Genomic DNA, 20,071 nt, shown 5'->3' on the forward strand with positions numbered 1-20,071 from the left:
TATAGCGTTGATGAAATAGCCTCGCTGAGGCACGTCTCAGCTAACAAGAAATATCTGATGATTTGATAAGTTATGTCTAACATACGTTCCCTTTGTTTTTGAATTTAAGAGCAGGGTAATTTGAATATCACTTTCTATAAGTAGACCGTATGTGTCAATACGTGTGTTAACCGACTTCATACAAACTGCTCTGCTGAAAAAAGGAAATCGAAATCCACAGTGGCGAGCGCTGCAGCTGGGAAGAATGTAAATGTTACTCGTTGTGAGGTAATGACGCTGGGGACGGGTCGTCTCTGGTGTTGACAGCTCTTGTGGAGACTTGGTGTGGCTGGTGGAGTCATAGCCAGAGATATACTCTTTGTGGATTTTGAAAAAAATACAGAGAAACGTTGCCACTTTCCTGCCCTGGTGCTGGGAGTATGAGTTGAGCGGTGGACCATTTTTAGTCGTGTGTTGTCGGCAAGAGAGTGAACTGTATCCTGTATCTGACTTCCGGCATGACTGAGGTAGCCACACCACACTAGGAGTAAATGTTATGTTGTAGATCGGATGAATGAGAGTTGTACAGAATAATGTCCCTCCGGACATGGGAGTCATATCCTCCACTCTGCAGATATATAGTGTTCTTTCAGTCAGTCGTAGCTTCATTTTTTAAATGCTGGGAAAAAATATACGGTAGAATCAGAATTTTGAAACTGATAGAAAAGGGATAAATTCTAAGCTACTGGCTGGTAGGGAGAGTGGCGTGAGTCTGTTCTTGTCTTTCAGGAAGTATTTTTTGCGTTATCTTCATGATAGATGTGAAGTTTAGGATATAATCATTTATATATACACTCACATCTGGAATCACATGTAAGATATCGACATGAAGTGTAAGTAGATGTCTGATGACATAGCCCATGGATACTTACGCTTATCTCGTTTGCATATCATTTGAAGTATGATCACTTGATCTACTAGAGTGTCATGAGCTAATAAGACTGTTATAAATTACTTGCAAAATAGATAGATAAACATGCTGGCCACAGCGCTGTATTACTGCTCGTGAACTGATCACCGGGCCAGACTCTGTCAAGGGTCCAGCGATGTCTCGGGGTGTGTGATGATCATCTAGCCCATGTGGGAAACATCGTAAGTGATACATCGGATGCGCCTCTATCGCGTCTGTGTCCAAGTTGTTACCTGTCTTAAAAGAGATTGTCTTTCAAGTTATTCACAAGTCTATCGCATAAGACTTTATTAATCATCTTGCTACTGACTGAGAGAAATAGTGCTCGACTGAAGATCTTTACTGTGTACAACTACAATTACAACTGTCTCTACAACTCGTGCGACCTTTCAGAGTTGTTCCCACTTAACCTGTTCACTAGACGTATGCTTGGAAGAGAGATGCAATGTAACCTTAAAGTTGTAAGCACCTTTGAAACAACTTCAGTTGTTATGTCTCATCGAGAAAGAGTACATGGAAGTACGACAGACAACAGACGATTCGTTGGTCCATGTCTAAGTTATCTATTTTGAACGTAGCTCTACCTGTACCTGTTTCTATTCAAAGTGGATGGGTAAGGATAAGACAGCAAGAAGGTTCTCTCGTTACCCTCCAATTCCTCCGGAAACTGCAGTTAAGAAAAAGAGTGCCATGCCTTTGTTGAGTAAGCCTGCATGGAATTTAACAGGATAGAAAATGGAAAATCCTACAATAAAATCTTGCAGCATTATCCCATCCTCTGCTGCGTTAGCGTATATTCTCAGGATCTGGTATGACAAGAAGGAAGTAATGTATATTTATATTCTATTTCTTTTTATTCATTCAGTGGACACCTGAAATGACGAAAGTATTTGTAGTCTTTGTATTAAAGTTTGACGGAACTCATTCTATTGTCCAAGGCATTAATTTGCAAAGAAACTTCTACCCACGTCAGTTTACGTCTTATATCTTTCAGTTTTATTCCATTTTGATCTTGTAACTGTACTTTTCTTGTATTTTAAAAAGGTCATCGTGATCTACGTCGTCCAATTTATTCAAAATCTTGAAAATTTGTGTCACAGTAAAGTCTACGCTTCTTAAATAAGATCTAATCTTCTTAGCTTCGCTTCATATGTTAGAATCATCGTCCTGGAATTAGTTTAGTTGCAAGTCTTTATACTTCTTTCAGCTTTACCTCATCATTCTTGCACTTGCAGGAAAAGAACTGGTCAACAAATTCAAGGTGTGGTCTTCCTGGAGTATCAAAAGGTCAGAATTGTTTACTAAGTTTTAAAGTCGGTGATGCTGGTATGAAACCTAACCTTCGGCTTCCTTGTTTACGTGTTGCTGGACACTTTACAGTACACTTCAGATTTGTGCTAATAAGAACTCCAAAATTCTTCTCTCCATTAACTTTAGTTCGCGGACATACGAATCTTTAGTATTCTTATTCAATATTTTCATCTCCAGAGTGTATAACTTTATATTTATTTACGTTGAGCTTCATCTGTCATGTGTTGAATTATTTCATAGCCTCACCCGTTTCTACTTTTACCTACTACTATTCTATCATCCGCGGATTTGGAGATCTAATGGACGAGGCCTAAATCTAGATCATTTTAAAATACATCAAGAAAAGAATGGTGTTAAGGACCGACTCTTTTGCACACCACAGGGGTTGGTCCTTGACCCTTGGCACAAAACTTCTGGTGTTGGTTTCTAACAAGAAATCACCAACTAGAATGATACTATCATCCTGTACTTCATCTTCCATTACACCACCAGAATGATACAATGATCATCCTCTAATTCATCTTCCATTACACCACCAGAATGATACTATGATCATCCTGTACTTCATCTTCCAGTACACTATCAGAATGATACTATGATCATCCTCTACTTCATCTTCCACGACACTAATAATACTATGATCATCCTGTACTTCATTTTCCACTACACTACCAGAATGATACTATGATCATCCGGTACTTCATCTTCCAGTACACTACCAGAATGATACTATGATCATCCTGTACATCTTCCTCCAGTACATCACCAGAATGATGCTATGATCATCCTGTACATCTTCCTCCAGTACACCACCAGAATGATGCTATGATCATCCTGTACATCATCCTTCAGTACACTTAACGTATTCTAGGTCAGTACCTTCTGACCTGAACTCCTCATGCAAGCCGACTAGTCTTCATAGTTGAGGGGAAGTTAGTGTCAGCCTCTTAACTTAATTTCCTTAGTCACCATCCTGTCTTCTAAGTTATCTGCCTAAATGTTTTCGTACAATGTCGCTCTACTGCCCTTTTCCAGTTACCACATCATTTTCCCACAGTTTCATCCATGCTCTTTCATGTTTCACTGTTCCTCCTAATTTCTACTTCCAGTTTCTCAAACATGTCACAAAAGAAACATAATATGAATAAATCTTGTTTCCTAAAGAGGAAGTCTCTAGCAAACTACCTCATATAACTTGTACAGCTAAAATGAAGAGCAGACGCCGTTTTGTGTAGCACAAAGGTGATATGGGAGTGTCAAGTGAATATGTCTACTCGCGACAGAGGTTTGACCTCTTCCTAATTCATCTGTTGTGTTGGTGCTGATCGCGAAATTAGATTTTGAGAGCAATGGGAGCACAGATTAAGGAAGGTTCAGCTTAGGATTAGGCATGATACTTGTGGAAATGGCTGGAGAAGCTTGGCTTTGTCTTTGCTGTCGGGTGCGACATAACATCTGGTTGGTAAGACTTCCTCCTAGAATGCTTTTGTATTTATTTATTGCCCACTGTTGGACTTGCTTTATTTACAATAAATATTCATACATTCACTTTTCTGCAAATAACCTTTCAGTCTTTCCCTGCTACAAACCTACGCTGGTTAGAGAATCTTGATTTGTTTTTATGTCCAGTTAAACCGGCGCCCCAGCCTTTATGATATAATGCTGACCGAAGTTTGTGTCATTCAACCTTTGGCCAGAGCCAGGTGCGGTGTTACTGCCTCTCCTGGGTTGTCCCTCTGTCGAATGCAGGCAGTCTGGTGATCCTACGAGCCAGCATAAACAGGGGGATGGCAGCATATAAACCTCTGGGGATATCTGTGATTACTGGGGCAAGTGAGGATCCTGTTAAGTGGATTACAAAATACGCCTGGTAAACTAAGCCAAATATATCTAAGTACAAAGGAATGCAAACAACAACAGACGGTTGGGTCCTTTCGAGGCTCTGTGAGAGTAGAGATCAGAGCAGAGGAGATATAAATGAAAATCTTTTGTGCACGAAGTTGCAGATAAAACGAGTCTTGAAGCTAGATATTTTCAAAACCTTGTATAAACGTATCCTAGGTGTTGACACTAACTGTTTCATATGTTAACAATCCTGCTGATGAAAATGAGATTTTCCCTCATTTGAAGCAAACACTTACCCACTATTTCGTATCCACTACAACGAGTAAAGTCAACATGATAAAACCGTAAGTAGTTGCTGAGATCAAGGTTGCTAATGTCTTTTATCATTTCGAATGCTTGTATCAAGTTACCTCTTATTCTTTTCATTTTTTGAGTAAATTAAACTTGCGTCGAGAAGACGGGTCTCATAGAATTTATAGGAATCGTCGTGGAAGCTCGATGTTGACCAAAACAGAACACAATTTTCAGATTGAATGCACCTGTGAATTGTAAATATGGAAGATAATCTTTCTACACTAGGAATGCCATGCCTATGAAGACTAGCTTTTGTTCGCTTTTTTTCTACTCTTTATTTTTACTAATGCTGCACACTACATACCTGCCTGTAGTTCATCGGAGATTATTGCACCTAAATCTTTTTCTCATTTACATTTTGTCTGTCAGCAGATTTCATACTGCAGGTTTTCTTTTTGTTCCTATTAACATTATGTAACATTTTGTATTTGCGATATTACAGTTCATCTGCCTCCTGTGAGCCCAGTCAGTCACTTTACTTATGCCAGGTTCCAGGTGTAGGCGTTCAGTTTATGCTGTAATTTTATTTCTCAACTTAATGTATTGAGCGAATTTCGATATCAAACAGGATAGCTCAGTATCAGTGTCATTAATCCGAACCAAAAACAGAATTGGTCTGAAGACTGATCCCTGCGGCACACCACTTAATACGGCTGACCATTCGTAGGCTTGTCCAGTAACCATTACCTTTGTTTACCGCGGTCAACCAGTCCTGTTTAGATGTTGAAACTCTTCTTCTGGACAGTTGCTCCGTGTATATAAAGGATTGATTCGCCCTTGTATTTAGTACTGCTCTCTCATTTGGGGTGGATCTAGCTCTATATCCTTACTTTACAGAGTTGAGTCTAAAGCGGTCCTACTTATAAACTGTTCCAACTTGACCCCTTGCCCTACACCGCAAAGTTGGTTCACTTTCCCTATTCTATAGGTATTTCTTTGGTTTTTACTTCCGAGAGCTGGCTACTTGTGTTCCCCCACCAGTAGCTAGACCACGCAATACTTAGCAAACTGCTGCGTCACATGATTATTGTGTGACCATCGGGAACTCAAGGGTGGGTCGTTTTGATATCACCCTTTTTCCCTACACGTCAAAGCTTTTGAACTCTCTGCCTTGACATATCTTACTCAGTAACTATGACCTGGCACATTTCAAAAGACAGGATTTTCACGTCCTCAGAAATTCGTAAATACTTTACCTTGTCTTTTCTTTTCCGTTTCATAATTCCATCTATATTTCAATTAAGGCCTGGCCTTGATGTGGACTTATGCCCATGAGTGGAGCCTTCAGCATAAAGAAAATACAGTCTATAACATATGACAATTTCTGCCTGTCATCTATGATGAGGGATTTTATGGAGTGTTTTCGTTAAAAGAAATTCAAGTAGACTTGTCAGGCTATTACGATTTCACGGAAAACCTTTCTGTAAATCATTCTAGATTATAGTCTTGCCTCGTAGGACGGTCTCCGTAAGTTTAGCAACAATAGACATCAAACTATTTGGACCATAATTGCCGGCCATAAAACTAATTACTTTCTTTAGGTCGATGTTACATTGGCAGACTTCCTGTCTTATGGGATTTCCCATAGATAGTGATGTATTGAAAAAGGTAATTAAAGACTAAACTGTCTCATTTTTTTACCTCACATAAACTTAATAGGACCAGACGTTTTCTTTGTCTTTATCATATCTAATGGTGACATTATATCATGATAAAGTAACTTATCGCTGTGCAATAGGTTCTCCTGAGTAGTTATCAGAACATGATCTGCGTCACGAAATGTCATCATTTTCACACATGGTTTTCTTGACACAAGTTGCCGTCTTTTGAGAATAATGAGACATTTTACTGGGTAATACCTCTCGCTTTGTACTTAACTAGAAGAATTTCCAAGGTTTGTTTTGCTGTATACAATGCCAAATAACGTTATTCACTCTATCATGTGGGCTATTTCTTTTCTTGATCTTCATATGTATCATTTTGTTGCACAAAAGACAGGTTATCTTATTTCATTGTTCCGTCATTTTGGTTTAGTTTGAAAATGTCCGTTAGCTACGAAATGGCACAACTCTCTCTGCTAATCTGAAAGTTTTACTGGAGGTTTTCCGAACAACGTCCATATCGTTTGCAGCCAAGATCACCCTGTCAAGACCAGTGCAAAGATTACTCAAATTTGCAAGTCTAAAAGGCCAATGGCGATGATAGCTGGCAGAGAAAGGGATGGAACTCTTAGCTATGGTCCAAAGTCTAAAGAAAATTATTCATGACTAACACAAAATATCAGCTTCCAGAGGCTTCCAGAGGCGGAAACAGACTTTATTAGATTAACATATTTTTGAGAATTGTTTTATGTTGTAATCTGGCAGCATTAACTGTCATGATATACAGTACTTATATGTAACGATTCAGCATTCGTGCGTGATGTCCATACGTTTGCCTAGATGATAATGAAGGACTCTCCAATTTTCATTGTCTCGCATGAGGATAGTAAGGATTGTATGAGGCTATTGATGACTGCATAAGGTTACTGAGGATTGTACGAAGGTATCGTGGGTATTGATGATTGTGTAAGGCTGCTCAGTAGTGACTAAGGACACTGAAATTTGAATAAAGCTAATTAGGATTGAGTGAGGCTGCTAAGTATTGTATCAGGCCATTAAGAATCATATGGAGGTATTAGAGACTGGATGAGGTTACTGAAAATTTTTTACTGGAATTGAAGATTGTTTGTGGCTACTGAGTATTGCGCAATGTTCCTGGAAATTGTATGAGGTTTTGAGTACTATATGAGGTTACTGAAGATTATGTTACGTAACTTAGAATTATATGAGGTTATTGAGAATTTGTTGAGGGAGTTAATGATTGTAGTAGGGAATGACGAATATATGAGAGTACTGAGGATTGTATTAGGGAACTACTGATTGTATAAGGGAACTGATAATTCTATGACGAAACTAAAGATTGTATGAGGGATCTGGGGCTTATCTGAGAGTACGAATGATTGTATTAGGGAACTGATGACTGGGTAAGGGAAGTGAGGATTGTATGAGGGACCTGAGAACTCAGACTAGAGACAAAAGTCACCAAGCAATAGTCCAGGAGCTACATGAGTTTACTTGAAATCATAGCTAGAAATTGTATCCTTGCACTGTGGTATTCCTAGTTCATGTGTGGCATGTCTGCTTTAGGTGTCAAAACGTAAAAAGCACTTTGATGTGCTTCCTCATCGGACCCAAAGCTGTGGGAAAAGCCTTACTTGCAACTCGTTCCTGTTCTAGTAACAGCTTCGTGCAGCCTGACTCAGCAGGTGATAAACAGCAGCTTTGGTCTGAGATTGTGTGTGACGCTTGTCCTCGCCATGAACCCCCTGTCAGTCGCCACACGGCAAAGTCTGATAAGCAGCTCTGTTGAGAAAACTTTCGTCGGAGTTTGCTTGTTATTCCTTCGCAAATTTCTGCCGGGTGCAAATTGGAACTCTAGTGGGTTAGCTTGTGCAAGGAAAGTAATTTTCTAAATTATGTTAGTTTCTTGTGCTATGTCGCCTCGTTTATAGTTGGGGAAGATTTTGTTTGTGAGACGCCTTGTAGAGACGTCGTTCGCGTGGAGACGGCCGTTACCAGACAACATACTTTTTCAAGTTTATGAGGCTTACACGAGGTCCGCAGGTCTTGGTGTCTGTTACCAGTTGTGAATCCTCGTCTTCGTCATCAGGTGCAATTTAGCACCTTTCCCAGGGAAGGTCAGTAAGGAAGCCGCACAGGGATGACCTCTGAATTTCCCCTTGTGCCATCGTTGGTGTGTCGAGAGCGGGGGGAGCAGAGGATGTCCAGTTACTAGTGTTGGCATAAGATTGTAGTTCATGACCTAAGGGGCAAGAATAGTGTATGAATAGGGGTTGGGAAAGGGCATCAGATGTACATAAGAAAAAAAGAGGAGTCATGAGGGTCGGGAGCCCTCGTTGGGTGTTTTATTATCTGTTCCATATCTTTAGGGAGGAAAAAAAAGGGGGCGTCGGCTTCGCCCGGATAGTCCAAGGTAGATCGTAATCGATCTTGTGACATACATGGCAATTCCCTACATAGAGGATTTCAGTGCGTCGATGTGAAGAGAGCAATGCATCGTTTCAGGAAGGCAAATACTCGAAAAGTTTTACATAGTTGAGGAACTGGGGTGGCGCGGCGGATAAACGAAACATAAAATCAAAGTTATAGAGGACAGAGAAGTTCTGAGCCAAATGGCATGAAAGTTAGGAGCCTTGAGACCCAAGAGATGAGCAATAGGAGTTTTTGTATCACAGTCGGCACAAACACCACGCTTATAGTGGACACCAACCTTGTAGTGGACACCTCACTAGCAGTGGGCAACACACGTGTTGCGGACACCACCCTTGTAGTGGACATCATTCTTCTAGTAGAAACCACATTTGGAGTAGCACTGCGCTAAAAGTGGACACCATCCTTGTATTGGACACCTCCCTAGTAGTGGACAATCCGCTTGTAGTGGACACAACTCTTGTCGCGGACGCTACCCTTGTAGTGGACACCACCCATGAAGTGGACACCACCCCTATAGTGGACACCACGCTTGTAGTGAATACAACGCTCGTAGTAGACATTACACTTGTAGTGGACACAACCATTGTAGTAGACACCTCGCTTGCATTGGACACCAAGCTTATAGTGGACGCCACCCTTGCAGTGGGTACCAATCTTTTAGCGGACACCTCCTAGTAGTGGACAACACGCTTGTAGTGGACACAACGCTTGTACTGGACGCCATCCTTGTAGTGGACACAACCCTTGTAGTGGATACCATCCCTGTAGTGAACGCCACGCTTGTACTGAACACAACGTTCGTAGTAAACACTACGGTTGTAGTGTATACCACCCTTGTAGTGGACACCACGCTTTTAGTGGACACCTCCCTTTTAGTAGACGCCACCCTTGTAGTGGACGCACCCATGTAGTGGAAACCACCCTAATAGTGAGCACCACCCTTACAGTGGACACAACCCTTGTAATGGAAACTATGTTTGAAGTGGACACAACGCTCGTAGGAGACACCACGCTTGTAGTGAACACCGCGCTAATTGTGGACACCACCCTTGTAGTGGACACCTCCCTAGTATTGGACAACACGCTTGTAGTGGACACAACGCTTGTCGTGGACGCCGCCCTTGAAGTGGACACCACCTATGAAGTGGACACCGCCCCTATAGTGGACACCGCCCCTATAGTGGACACCACGCTTGTAGTGAACACAACGCTCGTAGCAGACACCACACTTGCAGTGGACACCAAGCTTATAGTGGAAGGCGCCCTTGCAGTGGACACCAATCTTGTAGTGGTCTCTTCCCTAGTAGAGGACAACACGCTTATATTGACACAACGCTTGTAGTGGACACCACCCATGAAGTGGACACCACCAATGAAGTGTACACCACCCGTGAGTGGACACGACGCTTGTAGTGAACAAACCGCTCATAGTAGACACCGCGCTTGTATTGAATGCCACTCTTGTAGTGGACACCACTCTTTTAGTAGACACCTCTCTTTTAGTGGACACCTCCTTATAGTGGACGCCACCCATGTAGTGGTAACTACCCTGTAGTGAACACCACCCTTGCAGTGGACACAGCCCTTTTAGTGGACACTACACTTGTAGTGGTCACAACGCTCATAGTAAATACGCTTGTAGTGGACACCACGCTAATAGTGGACACCTCCCTTTTAATGGACGTCATCCTTGTAGTAGACGCCACCCGTGTAGTGAAAACCATCCTTGTAGTGAACACCACCCTTGTAGTGGATACCACCCTTACAATGAACTGCATTGTAGTGGACACAACCCATGTAGTGGACACCACACTTGCAATGGTCACCACTCTTTCGATGGACACTGTCCTTGAAGTGAACAGCAACCTAGAAGTGGACACCAAACTTTTAGTAGACACCATTCTTTTAGTGGACACCACCCTTCAGTGGACACCACACTTGCAGTGGACATTACCCTTGTAGGTGTCACCACCCTTGTAGTGGACATCACCCTTGTCGTGGATACCTTATTTAGTGACACCAACCTTGAGGTGACACCACCCTTGAAATGGACACCACCATTTTTGGGGAAACCACCTTTTTAGTGGACATCACCCTTGTAGTGGACTCCACCATTGCAGTAGATACTATCCTTGACGGGAAAACCACCTTTGTAGTGAACGTCCCTCTGTAGTGGACACCACTCTTGTAGCGGTCACTACCCTTGAAGTGGTCACCACCCTTGTAGTGGGCACCAATGTTTTAGTGGACATCACACTTGTAGCAGACACCACCCTTGAAGTGAACATCATCCTTGTAGTAGATATCACCCTTGCAGTGGAAAACACATTTTAAAGGAACACCACCCTTGTAGTGGACACCACACTTTTAGTGACACCAACCTTGTGGTGGACACCACCCGTTTAGTAGAAACCACCCTTGTAGCGGACCAAAGTCCTTAGAATGGACACCAACCTAGTAGTGGACACCACCCTCTTAGTGGACACCAATTTTGGATTGGACACCAACCTTGGAGATGACATCACCCTTGTGGAGGACACCACCCATGTAGTGAACACCACGCTTCTAGTGGACGCCAACTTTTGAGTGGACACCAACCTTACAGTGGACATCACCCGTAGTGTGGAGATCACACTTGAAGAGGATTGTAACCTTTCAGCAGACACCAACCTTTTAGCAGACACCACCTTTGCAGTGAACACCACCCTTGCAGTGAAAACCAACCTTGCAGTGGATACCACATTTGAAGAAGAAAGTAGCCTTGGAGTAGATGCCAAACTTAATGAACACCACCTTTGTAGTGGACACCACTCTTGCAGTTGTCAACACCCTTGTAGTGGGCGTCATCCTTGCAGTGGACATCAGCCTTGGAGTGGACACTACACTAGAATAGGAGAGTAAACTTGGAGTAGACACCAACCTTTTAGTAGATACCATACTTGCAGTGGACACCACTCTTGAAGAGGAGAGTAACCTTGGAGTAGACGCCAACCTCAGTGGGCACCACCTTTGTAGTGGACACCACCTTTGCAGCTGTCAATGCCCTTGTAGTGGACACCACCCTTGCAGTGGACATCAGCCTTGGAGTGGACACTACACTTGAAGAGGAAAGTAAACTTGGAGTAGACACCATCCTTTTGATAGACACCATCCTTGTAGTGGACACCACCATTGCAGTAGACACAATCTTTGAAGTGGACAGCAACCTAGGTGTGGACACTAACCTTGTAGTGAACATCATCACTGTAGTGGACGCCACTCGTTTAGTGGACACAAAGCTTGTAGTAGACCTCACACTTGTATATGACAAAACCCTTGTAGTGAACACCATTCTTGAAGTGGAGAGCTTCCTTCGAGTAGACACCAACCTTTTAGCGGACACCACCTCTATCGTGAACATACTTCTTGATGTGGACACCAATCTTGAAGTATACTGCGATCTATGGGTCGACAAAATCCTTGCAATGGACACCACCCTTGCAGTGGACACCAGCCTTGTAGCGGACACCATCCTTGAAGCGAACAGCAGCCTTGGATTGTACACCACCCTTGCAGAGGACTAAATTTATCGTGAACACCACTCTTGCAGTAGACACAATAAATGTAGCGGTCACCAGCCTTGTAGTTGGTTGTCAACATACTTTTAGTGGACACCACCCTTGTAGTAGACACTAACCTTGCAATGGATACTAACCTTGTAGTGGACACCACGTTTGTAGTGGAGACCACCTTTGTACTGAACACCAACCTTTTACAGGACACAACCCTTGTAGTGGCCACCACCCCACCACCCTTGCAGTGGACACCAACCTTGTAGTGGACACCAGCCTTGTAATGGATAACGCTCTTAGAGTAAAGCCCTCCCTTCTAGTAGACACCACCCTTGCAGTGAAGACCATCCTTGTAGAGGACACCATTCTTGGAGTGGATACCACCCTGGTAGTGGACACCACACTAGTAGTGGACACTACTCTTTCAGTGGACACCACCCTTGAGGTAAACGGCAACCTTGGAGTTGACACCAACGTTTTAGTAGACACCACACTTGTTGTGGACACCACCCTTGTAGTGGACACCACACTTGTAGTGAACACCATCCTTGAAGCAGTCACCACCCTTGCACTGGACATCACCCTTCAAGTGGACACCACTTTGATTGACACAAACCTTGTAGTTGACACCTCCTTGAAGTGGACACCACCCTTGGAGTGAACACTACCTTTGTTGGGAAAACCACCCTTTTAGTGGACACCACGCTTGTAGTAGAAATCACCCATGCAGGGGACACCACCCATGTTGGGAAAACCACCCTCGTATTGAACACCCCCTGTAGTGGACACCACCCTTATAGCGGTTACCACCCTTGAAGTATTACCACCCTTTTAGTGGACAGCAACCTTGTAGTGGATATCATTCTTGTAGTGGACACCGCCAACCTTTTAGAGGACACCTCCCTTGTAGTGGACACCGCACTTATAGTGGACACCACCCTTGTCATGAACTTCAATCATTTAATGGACATCCCCCTTGCAGTGAACATCATCCTTGCAGTGGACATCGAACTTGTAATGGAAACCACCCTTGTAGTGGACACCACCCTTGTAGTGGAAAAGACCTTGGGATGGACACCGCCTTTGGAGTGGACACCACCCTTGTAGTGGAAAAGACCTTGGAATGGACACCACCTTTGGAGTGGACACCAACCTTATAGTGGACACCACCTTCTTAGTGGACACCAATCTTGGAGTAGACACCAACCTTGTAGCTGACATCACCCTTGTGGAGGACACCACTCTTTTAGTGGACACCACACTTATAGAGGACACCTCCCTTGAAGTGGACAGCAAGCTTGGAGTGGACAACACCCTTTTAGTGAACAGCACCCTTGGAGATAACGCTACCCTTGTTATGAACACTACACTTGTACTGAATATCAACCTTGGAATGGACACCACCTTTGGAGTGGACACCAACCTTATAGTGGACACCACCCTCTTAGTGGACACCAATCTTGGAGTAGACACCAACCTTGTAGTTGACATCACCCTTGTGGAGGACACCACTCTTTTAGTGGATACCACGCTCGTAGTTAACACATCCCTTGAAGTGGACAACAACCTTGAAGTGACCACTACTCCTGTAGAGGACACAACTCCTTTACTAGACGTTACGCTTTTAGTGAACACCGCGCTTTTAGTGGACACCACGCTTTTAGTGGACACCACCCTTGAAGTGGACACAAAAATGGAGTGGACACCACGCTTCTAGTGGACAACACCCCTGGAATGGACACCACCCTTGCAGTGGACACCACCTGTGTAGTGGACACCATCCTGGTAGTGGACACCATCCTTAGAGAGGAGAGTAACCTTGGATCAGACAACAATCTTTTAGCGGACACCACCCTTGTAATGGACACCACCCTTGTAATGGACACCACCCTTGTAATGGACACCACCCTTGTAGTGAACACCACCCTTGTAGTGAACACCACCCTTGGAGTGAACATCACCTTGAAGAGGATAGTAACCTTAGACACCAACCTTTTAATAGGCACCACCCTTGTAGCGGACATAAACTTGCAGTGGACACCACACTTATAGTGGACACCACCTTTGTAATTGTCACTACCCTTGCAGTGGACACCACCCTTGGGGTGGACACCACAATTGCAGAGGAGAGTAACCTTGAAGTAAACACCACGAAGAGAACACCCTTGTAGTGGAAATCGCCTTTGAAGTGGACACCAACCTTGGAGTGGACACAACACTTGAAGAGAAGAGTAACCTTGGAGCAGATACCAACCTTTTAGTGGACACCCCCATTTTCAATGGAAAAAATTGCAGTGGACACCAACCTTGGAGTGGACACCATCCTCTTATTGAACACTAATCGTGGAGTGGAGGACAATCTTTGAGTTGATATCACCCTTTTGGAGGACACCACTCTTTTAGTGGACACCACACTTATAGAGGACACCTCCCTTGAAGTGGACAGCAAGCTTGGAGTGGACAACACCCATTTAGTGAACAGCACCCTTGGAGATAACGCTACCCTTGTTATGAACACTACACTTGTACTGAATATCAACCTTGGAATGGACACCACCTTTGGAGTGGACACCAACCTTATAGTGGACACCACCCTCTTAGTGGACACCAATCTTGGAGTAGACACCAACCTTGTAGTTGACATCACCCTTGTGGAGGACACCACTCTTTTAGTGGATACCACGCTCGTAGTTAACACATCCCTTGAAGTGGACAACAACCTTGAAGTGACCACTACTCCTGTAGAGGACACAACTCCTTTACTAGACGTTACGCTTTTAGTGAACACCGCGCTTTTAGTGGACACCACGCTTTTAGTGGACACCACCCTTGAAGTGGACACAAAAATGGAGTGGACACCACGCTTCTAGTGGACAACACCCCTGGAATGGACACCAGCCTTGCAGTGGACACCACCTGTGTAGTGGACACCATCCTGGTAGTGGACACCATCCTTAGAGAGGAGAGTAACCTTGGATCAGACAACAATCTTTTAGCGGACACCACCCTTGTAATGGACACCACCCTTGTAATGGACACCACCCTTGTAATGGACACCACCCTTGTAGTGAACACCACCCTTGTAGTGAACACCACCCTTGGAGTGAACATCACCTTGAAGAGGATAGTAACCTTAGACACCAACCTTTTAATAGGCACCACCCTTGTAGCGGACATAAACTTGCAGTGGACACCACACTTATAGTGGACACCACCTTTGTAATTGTCACTACCCTTGCAGTGGACACCACCCTTGGGGTGGACACCACAATTGCAGAGGAGAGTAACCTTGAAGTAAACACCACGAAGAGAACACCCTTGTAGTGGAAATCGCCTTTGAAGTGGACACCAACCTTGGAGTGGACACAACACTTGAAGAGAAGAGTAACCTTGGAGCAGATACCAACCTTTTAGTGGACACCCCCATTTTCAATGGAAAAAATTGCAGTGGACACCAACCTTGGAGTGGACACCATCCTCTTATTGAACACTAATCGTGGAGTGGAGGACAATCTTTGAGTTGATATCACCCTTTTGGAGGACACCACTCTTTTAGTGGACACCACACTTATAGAGGACACCTCCCTTGAAGTGGACAGCAAGCTTGGAGTGGACAACACCCATTTAGTGAACAGCACCCTTGGAGATAACGCTACCCTTGTTATGAACACTACACTTGTACTGAATATCAACCTTGGAATGGACACCACCTTTGGAGTGGACACCAACCTTATAGTGGACACCACCCTCTTAGTGGACACCAATCTTGGAGTAGACACCAACCTTGTAGTTGACATCACCCTTGTGGAGGACACCACTCTTTTAGTGGATACCACGCTCGTAGTTAACACATCCCTTGAAGTGGACAACAACCTTGAAGTGACCACTACTCCTGTAGAGGACACAACTCCTTTACTAGACGTTACGCTTTTAGTGAACACCGCGCTTTTAGTGGACACCACGCTTTTAGTGGACACCACCCTTGAAGTGGACACAAAAATGGAGTGGACACCACGCTTCTAGTGGACAACACCCCTGGAATGGACACCACCCTTGCAGTGGACACCACCTGTGTAGTGGACACCATCCTGGTAGTGGACACCATCCTTAGAGAGGAGAGTAACCTTGGATCAGACAACAATCTTTTAGCGGACACCACCCTTGTAATGGACACCACCCTTGTAATGGACACCACCCTTGTAATGGACACCACCCTTGTAGTGAACACCACCCTTGTAGTGAACACCACCCTTGGAGTGAACATCACCTTGAAGAGGATAGTAACCTTAGACACCAACCTTTTAATAGGCACCACCCTTGTAGCGGACATAAACTTGCAGTGGACACCACACTTATAGTGGACACCACCCTTGTAATTGTCACTACCCTTGCAGTGGACACCACCCTTGGGGTGGACACCACAATTGCAGAGGAGAGTAACCTTGAAGTAAACACCACGAAGAGAACACCCTTGTAGTGGAAATCGCCTTTGAAGTGGACACCAACCTTGGAGTGAACACAACACTTGAAGAGAAGAGTAACCTTGGAGCAGATACCAACCTTTTAGTGGACACCCCCATTTTCAATGGAAAAAATTGCAGTGGACACCAACCTTGGAGTGGACACCATCCTCTTATTGAACACTAATCGTGGAGTGGAGGACAATCTTTGAGTTGATATCACCCTTTTGGAGGACACCACTCTTTTAGTGGACACCACACTTATAGAGGACACCTCCCTTGAAGTGGACAGCAAGCTTGGAGTGGACAACACCCATTTAGTGAACAGCACCCTTGGAGATAACGCTACCCTTGTTATGAACACTACACTTGTACTGAATATCAACCTTGGAATGGACACCACCTTTGGAGTGGACACCAACCTTATAGTGGACACCACCCTCTTAGTGGACACCAATCTTGGAGTAGACACCAACCTTGTAGTTGACATCACCCTTGTGGAGGACACCACTCTTTTAGTGGATACCACGCTCGTAGTTAACACATCCCTTGAAGTGGACAACAACCTTGAAGTGACCACTACTCCTGTAGAGGACACAACTCCTTTACTAGACGTTACGCTTTTAGTGAACACCGCGCTTTTAGTGGACACCACGCTTTTAGTGGACACCACCCTTGAAGTGGACACAAAAATGGAGTGGACACCACGCTTCTAGTGGACAACACCCCTGGAATGGACACCACCCTTGCAGTGGACACCACCTGTGTAGTGGACACCATCCTGGTAGTGGACACCATCCTTAGAGAGGAGAGTAACCTTGGATCAGACAACAATCTTTTAGCGGACACCACCCTTGTAATGGACACCACCCTTGTAATGGACACCACCCTTGTAATGGACACCACCCTTGTAGTGAACACCACCCTTGTAGTGAACACCACCCTTGGAGTGAACATCACCTTGAAGAGGATAGTAACCTTAGACACCAACCTTTTAATAGGCACCACCCTTGTAGCGGACATAAACTTGCAGTGGACACCACACTTATAGTGGACACCACCTTTGTAATTGTCACTACCCTTGCAGTGGACACCACCCTTGGGGTGGACACCACAATTGCAGAGGAGAGTAACCTTGAAGTAAACACCACGAAGAGAACACCCTTGTAGTGGAAATCGCCTTTGAAGTGGACACCAACCTTGGAGTGGACACAACACTTGAAGAGAAGAGTAACCTTGGAGCAGATACCAACCTTTTAGTGGACACCCCCATTTTCAATGGAAAAAATTGCAGTGGACACCAACCTTGGAGTGGACACCATCCTCTTATTGAACACTAATCGTGGAGTGGAGGACAATCTTTGAGTTGATATCACCCTTTTGGAGGACACCACTCTTTTAGTGGACACCACACTTATAGAGGACACCTCCCTTGAAGTGGACAGCAAGCTTGGAGTGGACAACACCCATTTAGTGAACAGCACCCTTGGAGATAACGCTACCCTTGTTATGAACACTACACTTGTACTGAATATCAACCTTGGAATGGACACCACCTTTGGAGTGGACACCAACCTTATAGTGGACACCACCCTCTTAGTGGACACCAATCTTGGAGTAGACACCAACCTTGTAGTTGACATCACCCTTGTGGAGGACACCACTCTTTTAGTGGATACCACGCTCGTAGTTAACACATCCCTTGAAGTGGACAACAACCTTGAAGTGACCACTACTCCTGTAGAGGACACAACTCCTTTACTAGACGTTACGCTTTTAGTGAACACCGCGCTTTTAGTGGACACCACGCTTTTAGTGGACACCACCCTTGAAGTGGACACAAAAATGGAGTGGACACCACGCTTCTAGTGGACAACACCCCTGGAATGGACACCACCCTTGCAGTGGACACCACCTGTGTAGTGGACACCATCCTGGTAGTGGACACCATCCTTAGAGAGGAGAGTAACCTTGGATCAGACAACAATCTTTTAGCGGACACCACCCTTGTAATGGACACCACCCTTGTAATGGACACCACCCTTGTAATGGACACCACCCTTGTAGTGAACACCACCCTTGTAGTGAACACCACCCTTGGAGTGAACATCACCTTGAAGAGGATAGTAACCTTAGACACCAACCTTTTAATAGGCACCACCCTTGTAGCGGACATAAACTTGCAGTGGACACCACACTTATAGTGGACACCACCTTTGTAATTGTCACTACCCTTGCAGTGGACACCACCCTTGGGGTGGACACCACAATTGCAGAGGAGAGTAACCTTGAAGTAAACACCACGAAGAGAACACCCTTGTAGTGGAAATCGCCTTTGAAGTGGACACCAACCTTGGAGTGGACACAACACTTGAAGAGAAGAGTAACCTTGGAGCAGATACCAACCTTTTAGTGGACACCCCCATTTTCAATGGAAAAAATTGCAGTGGACACCAACCTTGGAGTGGACACCATCCTCTTATTGAACACTAATCGTGGAGTGGAGGACAATCTTTGAGTTGATATCACCCTTTTGGAGGACACCACTCTTTTAGTGGACACCACACTTATAGAGGACACCTCCCTTGAAGTGGACAGCAAGCTTGGAGTGGACAACACCCATTTAGTGAACAGCACCCTTGGAGATAACGCTACCCTTGTTATGAACACTACACTTGTACTGAATATCAACCTTGGAATGGACACCACCTTTGGAGTGGACACCAACCTTATAGTGGACACCACCCTCTTAGTGGACACCAATCTTGGAGTAGACACCAACCTTGTAGTTGACATCACCCTTGTGGAGGACACCACTCTTTTAGTGGATACCACGCTCGTAGTTAACACATCCCTTGAAGTGGACAACAACCTTGAAGTGACCACTACTCCTGTAGAGGACACAACTCCTTTACTAGACGTTACGCTTTTAGTGAACACCGCGCTTTTAGTGGACACCACGCTTTTAGTGGACACCACCCTTGAAGTGGACACAAAAATGGAGTGGACACCACGCTTCTAGTGGACAACACCCCTGGAATGGACACCACCCTTGCAGTGGACACCACCTGTGTAGTGGACACCATCCTGGTAGTGGACACCATCCTTAGAGAGGAGAGTAACCTTGGATCAGACACCAATCTTTTAGCGGACACCACCCTTGTAATGGACACCACCCTTGTAATGGACACCACCCTTGTAATGGACACCACCTTTGTAGTGAACACCACCCTTGTAGTGAACACCACCCTTGGAGTGAACATCACCTTGAAGAGGATAGTAACCTTAGACACCAACCTTTTAATAGGCACCACCCTTGTAGCGGACATAAACTTACAGTGGACACCACACTTATAGTGAACACAACCCTTGTAGTTGTCACTACCCTTGCAGTGGACACCACCCTTGGGGTGGACACCACAATTGCAGAGGAGAGTAACCTTGAAGTAAACACCACGAAGAGAACACCCTTGTAGTGAACATCGCCTTTGAAGTGGACACCAACCTTGGAGTGGACACAACACTTGAAGAGAAGAGTAACCTTGG

Source organism: Panulirus ornatus, chromosome 1 (genome assembly GCF_036320965.1).
Source record: "Panulirus ornatus isolate Po-2019 chromosome 1, ASM3632096v1, whole genome shotgun sequence".
Taxonomy (NCBI): Eukaryota; Metazoa; Arthropoda; class Malacostraca; order Decapoda; family Palinuridae; genus Panulirus; species Panulirus ornatus.